General features: G+C 34.4%; 1 pseudogene; it reads right to left on the minus strand.

The window, feature by feature from the left end:
• Nucleotides 1-390: 390 nt before the first annotated feature.
• LOC122236803 lies at nt 391-484 on the minus strand (annotated as a pseudogene).
• Nucleotides 485-13851: the final 13367 nt, after the last annotated feature.

Genomic DNA, 13851 nt, shown 5'->3' on the forward strand with positions numbered 1-13851 from the left:
TATGGTATCTTAAATTAGCATATGCTTTTCTCTATTTTTAAACTCCTCTTCCACTGATGTAGTTATCAATTCCTATCCCACTAATATAATATTTTTAAAGTTTTTTTTTAAATTTTTTTAATGTTCATCCATTTTTGAGAGAGAGAGAGCATGAGCAGAGGAGGGGCAGAGAGAGGGAGACACAGAATCCAAACACGGCTCCAGGCTCTTAGCTGTCAGCACAGAGCTCGACGTGGGACTCTTAACTCACAAACCACGAGATCATTGCCTGAGCTGAAGTCAGACACTCAACCGACTGAGCCACCCAGGCGCCCCTATAATATTTTTATTACTATAATCCTATAATATGTTTTATATGTAGCAGTCAAGGCCATCCCTTCATTTTCTTTTATACATTTATCTTTTTTTTTTTTTTTTTCCTGAGGCCATACTCATCTTCTCTGTATAGTTCTAATTTTAGTATATGTGCTGCCCAAGCAAGCACTTGGTGATTTTTAAATATTCAATCTTCTTTGTGGATTTTAGGACAGGTTTTAAATTTTGGTTAAAAAAATTCTCTTTTTTATTAGTCTTGTGCTAAATTCATAGTTTGTTTTGAGAGAACAGACATCATTAAATATTAAACCTTCTCATTCATGAACAAAGTACTTTTCCCCTTTTATGCCTTCCAGTAAAGTCATCGTAGGATTATTCCCAAGTATTTGATGTGATTATTATATTATAAATAGACCTCTTGTTCTCTTTTATTTTCTCATTGGCTTACTGTTATGAATAAAAGCTACAGGTTATCATATGGTGAACTTGTATTTGGCCATCTTGATTAAATTCCCTTACCTACCCCACTGAGGTTTTCATATAAATGCTTGTATTATCTGCATATTGTCACAGTTTTATAACTTCCTTTCCAATATTTGAGTTGTTTTCTCTGTTTTGTTACACTGGCTGGGACCTCAAGTTAAAAGTTGAACAGTTTTCTTCTTCTTGTCCATATAAACCTATTTCATCACTAGGGATAGGGCTTGATGAGGGACTTGGGTAGATCCTTTTATAAATCAAGGAAATTACATATTTTTTTTTATTTTACAAAAAGCTTTTAAAAATTTTTGTAAACATCTTGAATTAATTTAGGATAACTTTTCAAAATCAAATGTGATGATCCAATGATTTTTCCTCCTTTAATATACTAATAGAGTACATTCCACTGAACGAGTTTAGTGGTAAGCCATTTTTGTATTCCCAAGAGAAAGCCCTACTTGGTCATGCTGCATTATTTTTACAGTGCATTGTTGGATTCAATGTGTTACCACTTGATTATTTTAAAGTTTCTTTGAGAGGGAGAATGAGGCACGCCTGAGTTGGGGAGAGGCAGAGAGAGAGAATCCCAAATAAGCTCAGCCTGGAGAATGTGGAGCCCAAGGCAGGGCTCTACTTCATGAACCACAGGATCATGACCTGAGCTGAGATCAAGAGTTGGGCGCTTAATGAACTGAACCACATACACACCCATTTTATTATTTATTTATTATTTATTATGATCTGCTTGTTTAAAAAAGAAATTTCCTGTTTCAAGAAGATTTGTCCATGTTCGCTTATAAAATAACCTGGGTCTGGAGCTATTAGTGAGGACAAGTAGGGAGCAAGTCATTATTTCATTACCATTTCAATATCTGTTACTATTTTTTGTCTTTTTAGATTTCCAGGTCTTCTTTTGCCAATTTTAGTAATTTTTAAATCTTGTGTAGATATAATTGAAGATAGTCTTATTTTTAAAATCTATGCCTTTTTTCTTAATTGTAATTGTCAAAGGTTTGCCTGTTTCATATGAACTTTCATGGAATTATTTTTATTTTTTGAATTATGTCAATTATTTCAATTTGCTTGATGCATCAATTATATGTATCTTAATTCCTTTCTTGGCTTTATTTTTGTTCTTTTAGATTGTTGGACTGATTGCTTAGTTCTTTGATTTTAAATATAATTTTCTAATAAATACATTTAAGATGAAAAAGTTTTCTCTAAATATAGCTTTGGCTACATATCACAGGTTTTGATATGTTAGGCTCTAATTTGAATCAATTCTAAACATACTTGTCTCAGCCTTCGCTAATGTTAGAACTTTCATTTTCTTCACTTATTTACTTTGCTGATTAGTTACCCTTTTATTCCTTTGATACTCAGGAGAGGTAGAATATTTATTCCCTGAAAATAGTAAAGCCTTGAAGACTAACTAGAGTGATCACACAATGACTAGAGACTGAACAATACACAGCATTTCATTCTTATGAATATGAATCCTTAACCTATTACCTGGAACAAATGTTATACATTTAATGGCCTCTCTTCTTTGAAAAAGACTTAACACACTCCTTTGAGAAAGAAAAGAATAAGAGTCACTTGACACTGGAATTGAATTCAAAGGGGTGACACTAAGCAAGGTCACATTACTATTACTATTATTATTAATTATTATTATTATTAATTATTATTTTCATTTATAGGCTTTAGAAAAAGGCTGTTCTGGGGCTTGTGGGTGACTCAGTTCAGCTCAGGTCATGATCTCACAGTTTGTGAGTTAGAGCCCCGTGTCAGGGTCTGTGCTGACAGCTCAGAGCCTGGAAACTGCTTCACATTCTGTGTCTCCCTTTCTCTCTGCCCCTCCCCCATTCATGCTCCTTCTCTGCCTCTTAAAAATAAAAATGTTAAAAAATGAAAAAAAAAAAAAAGAAAGAAAAAGACTGTTTCTAATTATCTCCAAAGTCCAGTATCATCCATCCATTTCACTGATTTGTTTTGTTTTGTTTTGTTTTGTTTTGTTTTAGGATATTAATTGTTCCCTCCCATAGCCCTGAATGAATACAAAGCCCTAAATTGGTAAGGAAGGCTATTGGACTGGTAGGAAATATTTCTCATTGCCTGGGAAAGGAAGAATTGGTTAGATGGTGTGAAATTCAACCGTGGGACTCATATCTCTGGTAGGTTATGCTGTTTCTAACAAAACCATTGTGCACACTCATATCCTCTTTTACACCACCTTAACACAGAATTCTGCTAATGTAACTTACTAAGGTAAATGTTTCACACAAAACCCAGTTTTGCAGACATTTTATTTTTTGATGTTTTGATTATCACCTTTCACCTCACAGGGTTTTAGAGAGCCAGAAACTCTTTTTTTTTTCTTTTTTTGCAGTGCACAGACTTTCTGTTTCCCTCACTTTTCATATACATTTTTGAAGATGATTGGCTATGAATCTAATCTTGTTAGCACCATGACCTTTCCACCACCAAGTTGTAAGAACTACCTGTTAGACCACTGCATAATACCATTAGGAAGTAAAAGGCATGGGGTATATGAAGTTATCAGGCAAAATAGTATTTGTTCCCTATTGATATATATCTAACAAAACATTATATAAAATACTTTCTACCTGCTTTAAACAGTTTGTATTAATTCTCTTTTTCATTTTAAGATAAATAATATTTACACTTCAATTAAAATTTAACTAAATTTGGCAAGCTGTGGAGGTTCAAAAGTTCATGAAAGTCCAGAAACCTTCATATTTTACTTGAACACTCATTTTTTAACCTTAGCTGTAAAGCTACTTTGGTCTGGTTATTTCCTACTTAAAATTACTAATCCTTGTGCATTATAAAGGAATTGATAAAGTAAATATGACATTGGAGTTGTTGATATGACATTTCCCTAAATAAAGAAAGAGAAAGTATGTTTTTTTGCTGGCTTATAAGAATTAAGCAGGCTTAATTTGTAACCTTTAGTGGCCAGTAAAAATTTAAACAAAAAAATGTTCAATGTAAGAGTAAATTCTAGATAAGAAGTAATAGCCATCATTTGACAAATAATAAAGCTCTGACAATGAAATACGAAGAAGTCTAAGGAAAGAGATCTATAAGAATTTTTACTATAAATTATATATTTGTATCTACTTTTATTTTATCAGAAAAACAGAGATTCCTGTATTTGATTCTTAATTAGTAATCATTATGGAATATTAAGTTAAAGAGGTATTTTTTTTTTATTTCCACTTCTATAAAACATTTTGCTCACTTAAATCAAGACAGTAAGTAAAGATCAAAATCCAAATACAGTTTTTGCCATCTCTTGGTCCAAGTTACAGAACATGATCTTCTTTATCTTAAGGGGAATTTTCAATGTGAAAGCAAATTATCTTCAGCACAATCATGTCCTCTTATCATGGTAAAATTAGCCTTGTTCCGAGGAGAAAAGTTTCTGTGGTATCTTAGGAAACTTTTAAGTATGGATTAAAAAATCTTAACTTCCTTAATTTAAATACTTCCTCATATTTTTCTATTGTCAACTTACTAATAGAAGTAGTATTTTTCAAAAACTAATTTTATAATTAAAATTTTAGTTAGTCCATCTGATCTCTCAACTTGTTTGTTTTGTAAGAGATATCTAAAACCCCAGCATGGAAAATAAAATGTGAAAAAGACTTTATTTCTATCCCTGGCATGATGAAATTGGGCTTACGTACAGAAAGTAGTTCAGTTACTTTGGTTAAAAAAAGTTTAGGTCTCGCCATGAAGATAGTGCTGTGTCAGTTGAAAAGGTGGTGCTGTTGATGATGGATATCATCTGTACAAGCAGGTGTCACAGGAAAGATGAATGTGGTCATAACAGTCCTTTCCATGATCTTTGTGCATATAGATTGTCCTTTGATTGTTGTGGTTATTATTCACAGTGCCTGGAGCTACTTGTAACCCAGTCCTGGAAATGCTCAATGGCTCCAGTCTTCCCTCTTTTCCTATGGCTGCCTGCCAGCTGGTCTGTAGGCTGCAGTGGTTTCTCCTAGAACTGCATTTCTCTTAAAGCTCACCCCAGAGCAGCAAAAAAAGTGTATTTTTTCTACCTCCAAACTTATGTCTTTTCCTCTTGAGTTCACTAAGCAACCATCTGGACAGCCTGTTGTAATGCATTTACTGCTTTTAGCCATTAAATCAAAAGTGAAGTATTTAGCATTCTTTCACTGATAAATCTAACTTCTTCGCAGTGAGTAAATCATGGGATAGATCTCCAATTAATGACAAGCCATTCACTCACTCTGGTAACCTTAAAATCATTCAGTCAACATTTCTGTTTTGTGTTCTTTTTGGATTTAAGTTACTATCTGTGGGAAACCCTCATTCAGGATTGCTAGAATGCAGGAAGTTTAGGTTATAGTTTTCTTCCCCCTCCCTTTTTTTCTTACTTTATTTTGGAATAGACCATAAATAATTTGTGATCCATTTACATGATTCCATCTACTTTTTTGAAAATACCTCACCACCAACCCTAAAAGAAAAGCTGGTGTTGATTGTATGTGCTAATTGCTTCATATACACTATTTCATGGCAACTCTATGAGGAATGAGTGCTATTATTATGAGTCCTGTTTTGCTAATAGACATGAAGAGGTTAATTAACTACACCAGGTCATATAAATAGTAAGTAGTAAAACCAGGCTTTGAACCTACTCGTCTAACCCCAGAGCTTCAGCTCCTTCTCTCTCTTTTTCTCTCTGTCTCTCTGTCTCTGTCTCTCTCTCTCTCTCTCTCTCTCTCATTCTCTCATTCTCTCTGTATATATATAGACAATAAGCTTACTATCTACAAGCAACTTTTCTAATGTTCTATACATATTAACTCAATCTTCGTAATAACTTTAAAGTAAGTACAAGTATTATATGTTCTGTATAGATAAGAAAATTGAGGCCTAGAGAGGTTAACTTACTCATGTCAACACAACTGGTAGGTAGATGAACTAGGAGCCCAAGCATTTTAGTTCCAGAATCTGTGTTCTCAACCTCTGTGAAAAATGCTCATGGTAAAAACATGCAAAAATCTCTAGTAATAGAAGTCTACCTGTATGAGGATATACTTGCTGAAATAGAATATGTTATTTTTATTCAAGCATATCTTTGTTTTCCACCTCTATTGTCAATATTTATTAATTATCAATTTCCCACAAGTGACAATCCCATGAATATTTATATTTTACAAAAACCACATTATGTTTCAGATTCATCTCAGTTAATCATGATTAATGTTTTTCTAGGCCTTATATTTATATTTGGCTTATTAATTCTAAAAAGAGATCAAGTAAAAAGAGGGGGGAGATACATGAGAATGGAATTAAGGTGGATAGCAACTTCAGTTTGGGGAAGGATAAAGAAATCTCAGCTGGAAACATAAAGATGAGTTAAAAAACCCAAGGCCTATCCATACCCAGGGTCACATTCACAGTATGAGGTTCTAACTGATATAAACAAGCCACTGATGACCAAAGAGTTATTCCAAACATAGTCCTCACAATGCTATGATTAATAGTACCTCATAATAGTAGGATTAATAATAAACTTGTCATTGTTACTGTGCAGTAGAAAGAAACATCATAGTTTCGCCCAGTGTGACCATTTGATTAATGATTTTCATCTCCTCTGTTAGATAAATTCTGTAATTTCAGATATGGCCTGTTTTAAATGACTAGTATATATTCATCATGAGTATGTGCTCAATGTTGAGCCCAGAGATGCCTCTCAGTAACTACTGAAGGAGTGAATGTATGAATGCAGATATAATAATGACTGACGTTGAAGTGCCCATAAGCCTGAATATGACCCCTTGTGTACCAGATACAAAGCCTACAGTACCAAGAGTGAGTTTGTCTCACCAGATAATGGGCCAGGGATGCCATTGTGTTTCCTACATTGGTGGAATGGCTGAGTCATGAGTAGGACAAACTGACCATATAGAGTCTGGGGACATTTGTCTGTGTGTACTCCTTGATTCGAACTAAACCAATCACTCTCCCTTAGTATATTTGACCCAGTGGATCGCCCCTTTCTTCTTGATACCATTTCTTTACTTCCTTTCCAGGACACTCTCCTGAGTTTTCCTATTGTATTAGCCATTTATAAGTAGATTCCTTGGCTGATTCTGTCTCTTCTTCTCAGCTTCATATATATATATATATATGTATATGTGTATGTATATATGTATGTATATGTACATATATGTATATATTTATGTGTATATGTATATATGTACATATATGTACGTGTATATGTACGTGTATATGTATGTATATATATGTATGTATATATGTATGTATATATATATGTGTGTGTATATATATATATGTGTATATATATATATATGTATATGTATATATATATATATTTTTAAAGTGTTTTTCTTTAGAAGAGCAGACTTGTAAATTTTTGATCAGATCCAGTTTATCAGTTTTTTAACAGAGTATGCTTTTAGTGTCTCATCTAAGAAGTCTTTACCTAATGTCAGATCACACACATTTTCTCCATTGTTGTCTTCAATATGTTTATAGTTTCAATTTAGCAGTTAGGTTTCTGACGTCTTTTGAGTTAACTTTTGTACATGGGTTGAGATAGGAATCAAAGTTCATTTTTGCATGTGGGTGTCCATTTACTCCAGGGCTGTTTCCTGAGAAGATTGTCTTTTCTCTACTACATTGCCTTTGAATCTGTCAGAAATCAGTTAACTAATAGAATGAAAGGACAAGATACCAAGTGAGAGAAAATGTCTGAAAATCACATATTTGACCAGGACTTGCCCCACAGTAAAAAAAGGAACTCTCAAAATACCACAGTAAGAAAACAACCCAATTAAAACATGGTAAAAAAAAGAAAAAAAAAAGAAAGAAAAGAAAGAAAAAACAACAACCTACCAGACACTTCAGCAGACAGAATATTTGGAAGGCAAAGAAACACAGGAAAAGATGTTCAACATCATTAACCACTGGGGAAATGCAAATTAAAACCATGCTGAGTTACCATCACACCCAAGTTAAAATGTCTAACACTGGTGAAGATGTGGAATAACCCATACATTGCTGGTGGGAATACAAAGATAAAAATAAATGGTTGTTTGGTTACTGGTTTCTGTCTAATTGAATCCTGTAACGTTAGACTTGCATGTTTGTGTGACCTGGAAATTCCCAAGTAATCACTTTTGAGTAGCAGATGTTTAGATAAGTTAACAAGTTCTTAAGGAAATAAATCCTTTTATGATTATTTCAGAAAAGAAAAAGGATATTGAGACCAAGATAAAATTTTCCTGCTTTAATTTCCTAAGACAACAAGGATGTATCATTTTCAAAACAATTTTAACTTTAGAGCGTGTATTGCCTTATTTGCAGGATTAGGTTATGAAGATAATCTTTTAAATAGATATAACACATATTAAGATGTATATAAAAAACAATATTTTGGATGTGATGTAAAATATAATGATATAAGGGGAGGTATCTAGAAAAAATGAGATTGATTTTTTTTTCTTTGTGCCTTACTTACTGGAATTATTGAGGAATAAATAGTTCTTTAGAACTAGCAAGACAAACAAGATCCCCCTCACTGCCAAATCATTGAGCTTCTCAAGTTCAAAAGCACTTTTCAGCTATTGCCTAGAGCCATTTCCTCGTTGTTGATGACAGCAAAAGAGTGGTTCATTTTCTCTTTTACAGTGTTATGCCCTTTAGCTAATTCTGATTAAAACTGCTACACTTGTTTGGTGAGAATTTTTTCAACATTCCGTGCTGAACATATCCACTGTTCACACCCAGACCACATAAGTTCAGAGCCTAGAGACAGCTTCCAAAACACAAATGCAAAAGAAAAAGAAAACACGATGATGTGAGACCTTAACATTAATTTGCCAATCTGTCTTGAGTTGTTTATAAACCTGACTTTAACTTTCAAGTGCCAGGTCAGGCTTTGTAATGAGACATTTAGGGTGACGACTCTGAACAGTTCACTTGTTTCACAGGCCAAAGGTCAACTCATAGTTGAAAAATTTTACCTGAGACCTCAGAGAATTAAGTAATGCTTTTCACGGGTCAAAACATCTACTGGCTGTGCTGTTCACTTTCTGGTAAACATTGGCCTAATGTGTGAAGAAAAAGGGATATAACACAAGAGTCATGACATAACGTTCAGCACTGTGAGCATGAATAGTCAACAGTCACCGTTTTGCCTCACTGTACTTGGTGCTGTTTCTGTTAAACAAAATACTTTCCAGACATAAAGCCCTGCTACTTAAAATTCAGGCATAAAAACATTTTCCTGAGACTGGTTTATATCTAAACTTTCTACAAATGCCCATGTGTCAGTGCCCAACCATGACTTCAGTTTAATGTCAACACACAGATAGGAAAACTCATGCATAGACCATATTTATTGAATTATTTCCTATCATAGCCTCATTGAAATGCAAAATGCCTACTGCTTAGAAAAACATATAAATCAATTACCCTAATCTGGAACTTGCAGGCAGGATATCAAATGAAATTTTAGGGCCTTATTTCATCTGTATATGAAATTGATAGCTGAGAAATACGAATTTATCAAGGACATTTTTAGCTTGTTATAGAAACCATTGCACGCTCATGTCAAAAAATTTCATATTTTTTTTAGGGATAAGTAACTTCTGTTGGCTTTCTCCTTTTAGCTCATTTACAGTAACTCCTAATTCCTGACTCAGAGCATAAAGTAGGAAAGAAGGTGTGGGAAAAGAGTAGAACATTTCAGGTTTGAAGAGTCTCAGTGTGAGACGCTGTAGGGACTTTAATCAGAAGGACTTGAGCCTGTGGATATGGCAGTATTGCAGAGAAACCTGAGCTAAAAATGCAGATTTGTGTCAAAGCATATTGGTGCTACAAGAAGCTACATAAATGAGGAGACACAACCCACTAAGTTTGAGTTGTGAGGAAGGCCACCTTGGGTCCAGCAACATTTATGGGATGGGTAGAAGAAAACTCCATGAATAGAAGGGAAAGTAGAGGGCAAAAATAAGATATGGTGCAAATAAAAGCCAAAGGAGGGGAGAGCTCAAGGAGGAATGAATAGCCCATAGTATAATCAGACAATGCTGAGACATCAGGTAAGATAAGCATCCCAAAGTCATCTGTTTTAGAAATTAAGAGATCATGTGTGCAGTAGACTGGTAGATTTCAGCAGCATGGTGTGACTGGGCCATGAGCAATAGGAGGCAGTTTTTCAGTTAGCCTGATGGTGTAGAGAAAGTAATGCCATAATCACAAGGGATAAAATGCAGGGTGGAGGATTTTTTTTTTTCCCTTTTAAGAACAGAGAACCCTAAGCTTATTCCCTTAGCGAGAGTCAAAGGTAAGGGAAGAGTGATATCCCAGGTTCTTACCTTGTGATCAAAGAGTAACATCTTTTGTCCAGGAAAACAACTCAGGCCCCCCTTAAGAAAGCTTCTATAGATAATACAGGAGGAATCAAACGAAAGGAAGGCATAAAAGAGCAACCTATAGTCTCTCCCTAAGAAAGTGGTGTGACCTTACTGGAAAGGGGGAAATTCTGTCAGAGGCCTAATTTGGAAAGGCAAAATGGTGAGAAGGGCCAGCTTGGAAATATTCCACACAGATCTTCGTTGTCGGTGTTGAGTAACATCTAAATGGGGTGGCCATGAGAAGCCCAAGAATAGGCAAAAACTCCACAAAGTAAAGTAAATAAACCTGACATAAGGCAATATTTCTTCCCTGATTTTTACCACTGCCTCCACTAACAAAAAATACTTTCATCTATTTTTATATTTTTATTTGAGATCGTTTTCAACTGGACTTATGCTCAACATACCATATTTCCCAAAAGTTTTTAAAAAATATTTAAAGTTAATTTAAAGTAGATACCCATTAAAAAAAATACTCCTGACTCAGGTAATTTAGGTCCCTGTGATATGGCACAGTATTTGATAATATTCATGTTGTAAAAACAGATCATTGACAAAAATAATTTTTCCTTTGAGCAGTTGCAGTATAAACAATGTTTAAAAGACTATAATTTTATATTATTTTATCTTATAGTATGTTCTCAGTTGCTTGAATTACTGATAGATATCTTCTAAATTAGTTGTTACTCCAAATGCTCAGCTACAGTTTTAAATGCCCAAATTTATGATATGCTTGTTTAGAATATATGTATATCAATAACTATAATCCAACAGAAATCGAAGTCATCACAATAAAATATATAGTGAGTCTTTGCTATTTGTTGTGCCTTTTGTTTTTAAAAGCCTTTTGTATTTGTTATGCCTTTTGTTTTTAAAAGCAGAAAGAGTTGAGTTTTCTTTGTCAGGAGTGGTGTACATTTGGAATAATTTTCAGTAGTTAGAAGGTGCTACAAGATATGTTATTTCTTAACAGACAGCCATTTAGATGTTTTCATAATGGCAAAGAAAGATAGAGAAGGTTAGGATGTGCCCATCTCTTGCTCAAGAGGACAGTTTTAAAACAGGAGTCCCCATTAAGCAGAAGACTTAAACCTTGTAAGGGAAGCTGGTTTTCCCCAGGTGAGCTGACCCTTATCAGTAAACGTAGGGTGTTCCTGATGGCGAGACTGATTTCTTGGATTTTTCTGTGCTTCTGACTTGAAACTGTAAATATAACCATGAACATGACAGGTCTATAGCACAATAAGGACATTTACCCTAGTGTTTTCTCATGGCAGTAGGAAAGTTTTTTATTCATTGCCTCTTAGTGGGGTAACGTATCTCTGATCAACTAGAAAAGATTTTTGTTTAATTTTTATTTTTTAAATTGTGGTGAAATACAGGGGCGCCTGGGTGGCTCAGTTAAGCAGCCGACTTCGGCTCAGGTCATGATCTCGCGGTCCGTGAGTTTGAGCCCTGCGTCGGGCTCTGTACTGACAGCTCAGAGCCTGGAGCCTGTTTCAGATTCTGTGTCTCCCTCTCTCTGACCCTCCCCTGTTCATGCTCTATCTCTCTCTCTGTCTCAAAGATAAATAAACATTAAAAAAATAAATAAATAAATTGTGGTAAAATACACATAACATAAAATTTGCCATTTCAACTATTTTAAAGTGTACAATTCATTGGCATTAAGTATGTTCATATTGTGCAGCGAGCATCATCATTTATCTCTAGATCTTTTTTATCTTCCCAAACTGAAACTCTGTACATATTAAATAAAAATTCCCCTCCCCACCTTCTCCCAGACCCAGGCAATCACCCTTCTATTTCTTGTCTCTATGAATTTGACTACTCTAAGTACCTCACAGAAGTGAAATCAGACAATATTTGTCCTTTTGTGACTGGCTTATTTCTCTTGCCCTAATATTTAATATCCTCAAAATTCATCCATGTTGTAGCATGTGTCAGGATATCTTTCCCTTTAAAGGCTGAATGATATTCCATATACATATATGCCATGAATAAAAATGTTCATGTGCACCTTATAACCTAAGCTATATGGACATAATGTCTAAAAAATTATTAAAAACTGAAAATTGAATTGATGAATTGTGTGAAACAATCCGAAGGTATGGAGTCCCAAAAATACAGATTTAATTTAAATAAGGCAAATTTAATTTCTAACAAATAAAAATAGACATTTCTTTAGCATGGACCAATTAATTGGAAAGACAGATGATAATGACTTTAAACTTTATATGATCACTCAGATAATTTTAATCTTTCCTATAATGGCTTTGAAATGAGAAAGATAGCTGATGGTTGCACAGCATTGTGAATGCACTGTGTGCAGCTAAATAGTACATTTTATTTATTTATTTATTTTAATCTTATATATTTTGAGAGAGAGCAAATGAGCAGGGGAGGGGGCAGAGAGAGAGGGAGAGAGAGAATCCCAAGCAGACTCCGCACTGTTACCACAGAGCCCTATGTTGAGCTCCATCCCACAAACCGAACCTTAAGATCATGATCTGAGCCGAAATCAAGAGTCAGATGCTTAACCAATGGAGCCACCCAGGCACCTCTAAATGGTATAATTTAAAATGGTCAATTATATGTTAAATTTACCTCAGTAAAGAAAAATGCTATAATGATGGAAATTTCCTTTAACTTTCTACTGTGATTGCATTTTTAATATAAATACACATGTTGGTAGACAGTGTTGATACACATTTGTATTACAATTTAGAGGATTAACTTAATATTAAAAAGCAAAGAGGCAGGAAAAAGCTCTATGGAAATGCCTTTGTACATATGACTCTCTCTGCTCAGAATATTTCTCAAGGTCTGCCCATCTGCAGAGTCCAACTCATTGGCCATTTCCTCAGAGAAACTTTCCCCATTTCCTAAAAATAAAAGTTTCCCCCTTTTTGTACTTCTGTATAGCCTTAGGTTCTGCCTAATTCCCCCTGCTAAACTTAAAGTTCTTTGAGGCCAGAATCCTGCTTTCTTCTTCTTCGTATTTACCAATCATACAGTACATGCCCAGTCAATGCTAGTTATGTGGAAACTCTTTGAGTTGAATTAATTAAAATTGATTTTCTAGCTCACTGGGTTTTACAAGCCATTGTTTTACTGTAATTGTTTTCTCAACTGCTCTATCCATTTGAAAGAAAGAACATGAACAAAGAAACTTACAATTAGACCTGACTACTTCATGAGGTCATATGCAACTTAAGTGGTTAAACAGGAATTTGCCCATTCTCTTTAAGAAGCATGCATTTCTTATTGCTTTACTTTTAAATTAGTTGCTACCCATGTGTTTTGTTTCTATTTTAAAACAAAATGTTTCTTGACTTCTCTTATATGTCTCCTTGGTCTACTCATCATAACCAAAGCAGTTCAGTTTTCTAATAAATACCCATGCTATGGAAAGCACTGCACAATATCCTGTTGATGACAGTCACTGTTCTTGAAAGACTGAAATAGGGTCAGTATAGATAAGCCATATACACATGAACTCATTTAAAGACGAGGGCGAAACAATTATCCAATACAAAATTATAGACGATAGAACAAATTGATCATAACACAATTATTTATAAAATACTTTCCTCCATGCTGGATATGA

This window comes from Panthera tigris, chromosome A2, assembly GCF_018350195.1.
Source record: "Panthera tigris isolate Pti1 chromosome A2, P.tigris_Pti1_mat1.1, whole genome shotgun sequence".
Classification (NCBI taxonomy): Eukaryota; Metazoa; Chordata; class Mammalia; order Carnivora; family Felidae; genus Panthera; species Panthera tigris.